The sequence below is a fragment of the Rousettus aegyptiacus genome, unplaced genomic scaffold (assembly GCF_014176215.1).
Source record: "Rousettus aegyptiacus isolate mRouAeg1 unplaced genomic scaffold, mRouAeg1.p scaffold_m13_p_4, whole genome shotgun sequence".
NCBI classification, from domain to species: Eukaryota; Metazoa; Chordata; class Mammalia; order Chiroptera; family Pteropodidae; genus Rousettus; species Rousettus aegyptiacus.
Genome location: NW_023416307.1, coordinates 108,755,429 through 108,759,551, shown reverse-complemented (window position 1 = coordinate 108,759,551; position 4,123 = coordinate 108,755,429). Strand labels below are relative to the sequence as shown.

The 4,123-nt window shown below is 34.2% G+C and overlaps 1 pseudogene; it reads right to left on the bottom strand.

The window, feature by feature from the left end:
• Window positions 1–347: 347 nt before the first annotated feature.
• On the bottom strand, window positions 348–466 carry LOC118602541 (annotated as a pseudogene).
• Window positions 467–4,123: the final 3,657 nt, after the last annotated feature.

Below are 4,123 nucleotides of genomic sequence, written 5' to 3'. Positions count from 1 at the left end.
CATCTGATACCAGTTTAGGTAAGTTGTACTTTTCAAGAAATTTTTTGGTTTCATCTGGCTTGTCGAATATGATTGTTGCATGTTGACATAAAGTTGTTGACATATTATAGTATGCTTCTAAAATCGGTAATAGAAGCACATATTTAATTCCTAATTTTGACTATTTGTGTTTTGCTTTTCCCTTGATTTGTCAATTTTTTGATCATTTCAAAGAACTAATGTATTGAATGGTTAATTTTTCTTATTGTTTTGTTTTGTTTTCAGGAGAGGCAACCCTTGGTTGACCTCATAGATTGAGAGGATCTTGTCATCTTACAATCCCTTATTATTATTTTTTTTATTTCTTACTCCTACAGCACCTGGTATTCCTAGGTGGTCTCCCATCCAAGTACTAACCAGGCTCGACCCTGCTTAGCTTTTGAGATCAGACCGGATCAGGCTTGTTCAGGGTGGCATAGCCATAGACTTATCTTTTCTTTTAACTGTTTTCTGCTTTTATCCCATAAAAACTGACATATTATATATTCTTTATCACATAGTTCAAAATATTTTCTAATTTCCTCTGTGATTTCTTCTTTGATTCATAAATTATTTAGAAATATGTTGTTTAAGTGCTAAATATTCAATGTTTTCCTAGATATTGTATCATTATTAATTTTTAATTTAATTCTTCTACAGTCAGAAAACATACTTTGTGTGATTTAATTTTTTAAATCTATTGAGATTTGTTTTATGGCAGTTATTTTTATGATTTCTCATGAGACTTTGAAAAATATGTATTGTGTTCCTGGTATAGTATCTGTAAGTATCCATCATATCAAGATGTTGATAGTGTTGTTCAGAATTTTTACATCTTTACTAATTTTTTTGACCTAGTTTTTCTTGTGATGGAGTATCAAAATCTAGCACTATAATTGTGGAATTATCTTTCTCCCTCTGATTCTTTCAATTTTTCCTCATATATTTTGAAGCTTAGAAACAGGAAACAGCAAGATGTAGTTAGGAAACCCACACTCAAAGCTGGGTAAGGCTGAGCATAGAGTAATGTTGGAGCTATTAATTTTCATCCAGATTAAATAATGATTGCCCGGATAGTAATAATAACATTATCATGCTGTTCCCAGCACATACTGTAAGACTTTATTACAATAAAAATAGTTTTATCAGAAGAATCTACAGGCATTTCCAGAACAAAATATCATTAGATAGAGTTTAAATGAGATCCTTTATAGATAATTGCCTTAAAGTGTATAAACACAAGTAGGAGTTATCACAATCATCATCATTATAACATCATAGAGTCTTCTTCTACCCAATTCCATGCTAGAGAAAGTCATGTTCTATAAATATTTTAGTATTCCTAAGTTTATTAGAGCTGTTTTTAAAAATCTTTAAAGAGTCATTACAGTGTTAGTCAAGGGGAACTTTTTACTATGGAGAAAAGGAAGAGTGAGAGATAAAAGTGTTCTGGAAATTGCAAAGGGTACATTTTATGAAATATAATATGATGAAAATAATTAAATAAACCTATATACAAGCATATAGATTGTAAGTACATGGGTCGCCATGTCTGCACATAGAAGATTGCGATCCTTTCTTTTCCTGAATAAATCTTTTCTGATGAAAAAAAAGTCGACTAGGGCATACTGTTAAATAAAAAAGACAGTTGTAGAACAATATGTAATGTGGTTTTTGAAAAGCGCACAAGTCTGTAGATGTATATATGTGTATTTGCATAGGCCTAGATCAAGAACAAAATCAACTCTGGACAACTCTGGAAGGGGTAATTCAGGATAGGGAATTGGAGGGAAGGTGGGAGGGGAAGAGAGAGAAGTACTTTCTCCTTTTTATTTTCTATAGTTTTATATTATTTGTATCTTCTTTTAAACCAACATACACTGGTAAACAATAATTATTTTTTAAATTTTTGAACAAAAAACAATAGATAAAAAATGTGGAAAATCTGCAACAAAAAAAGTAAACTTTCTAATATTGGGTCTGAGCAGAACCGTGAACTAAGACAAAGAGGAACTCCTCTTTGTTAGTGAATTTACCTCTAAATGCAAGGCTTGCTAAGAATACTGGAGTATTTTTTTTTCCCCATAAATGCATGAAAATAATCTGCTCTGAGATTAATAATAATTATACATTGTAACCTGTTTGTTTTATTGGATTTTTAACCAAACTTTAAAAAAATAAGCAAATACAAAGCTACCTCTTGAGCATTGTGGCACAAGTAGCCTTCTCCTGCATTGTCCTTTATTAGATTAATTAAATTAAATTGCCTCTTAGGGGATCACAAATTCTACAGAAGCCTAAAGGAAGAGGACAGACACAGGGCTCCCTAGCCACAGCAATATTGAATCAGGACTCTGTCTGATAGGGTGTTCAGTGAGAGACATAAAAATGTGCTCGAGGACAAATTTTGTCCCAAAAAGATATGTCAGCCTGCTCAAGTGTGGTGGTCTAAAATGTGAAGCAATCATGTAACAGACAGTGGTATTATATAGCAGACTTATTAATTCATTATTTTTTTTATTTTTTTAGGTGAGACAACCCTTGGTTGACCTCATAGATTGCAAGGATCTTGTCAATTTACAATCCCTTATTTTTATTATTTTTTTTATTTTTTATTCCTACAGCACCTGGTCTTCCTAGGTGGTCTCCCATCCAAGTACTAACCAGACCCAACCCTGCTTAGCAGCCAAGATCAGGCCTGTTCAGGGTAGCATGGCCATAGACTAGCAGACACTTTTAGTTGTCAACCTAATAGCCATTTCCTACCCTTCTTTCTTGCCAGTGGAACTATCCTCATGTTCCAAGGGAAGCTAAAAATCCAGACTCTCAATTTCTGAGCCTCCATGAAGTTAGGGTATAGACATGTAACCTAGTTCAGTCGAATGGGATTTGAGGGGGAAATTTCCAGGGATAAAGAGAGCAATAAATGAGAGAAATCGCTCTTCTTGCTTTAGGACATTGCTGCTTTTTGCTGCTGCAGAGACATCTCATAACCTGGAAGGAACACAGTTGCTGATACACTGTAGATGGCAGAGCAGAAAGAAAGAATCTGAGCTCGTCAATTAGATGGGAACTCACTCCACTTTAGAATCATTTACTTCTGTGCTTCTATCTTCTTTGCCTCCATATATGGAAGGATTGAGCAGAAATTTGGGGCAAAGAGGAATCAGGTGTTATCCATATCTTTGGCATAGCTAAAGGTTGACTGCAGCCCTAAAAAATGGGAAACAAGTGTTAATTAGAATTGAAGAAATTGGAACCTTTGTATGTTGCTGATGGGAATGAAAAATGTTGTAGCTGTTGTGGAAACCGGTTTGACACTTCCGCAAACATAACATTAAACATAAAATTACTATATGATCTAGCATTTCTGCTGCTAGGTATATACCCAAAGGAACTGAAAACAGTCATTCAAACAAATACTTATATGAGAATGGTCATAGTATCAACTGTTCACAAAATGTGGAAACATCCCAAAGGCCCATCAACAGATAAATGGATAAACAAAATTCTATATATCCATACAGTAGACTATTACTCAGCTGTAAAAAGGAATTAAGTACTGGTACATGCTACAACATAGACAAACCTCAAAAACATTATTTTAAATGAGAGAAGCCAGATACAAAAGGCCACATAGTGTGTGATTCCATCTACATGAAGCATTAAGAACAAGTAAATTTATGGAGACCGAGAGCAGACTGGTCTTTACAGGAGTTGGAAGTGGAACAGGGAGTCACTGCTTCATGGACACAGAGTTCCCTTTTCCTGTAATGAAAGTTTTAGAAGTAGATAGAGGTAAGGGTTACACAATACTCTGAACATACTACATGCCACTGCGTTATTCACTTTAAAATAGTAAATGGTTAATTTTACATTATGTGAACTTCATCTCAATTTTTTTAAAAGAATTGGTTAATGTCCAACATGATCATAAATGGTAACCTTTATGGTTATCTGTTCCATCAAATAGAAGTGAAGTTCATCTGGCTAAATCTTATCAGATAAAAATGTATAAGTGAACCTCTGCCTCCTATGAGTCATAAAATGGCCCTGACTATGGAAAGGCAGCCCAGCACAGAACTGAAGAACACCCAGCAAGCTC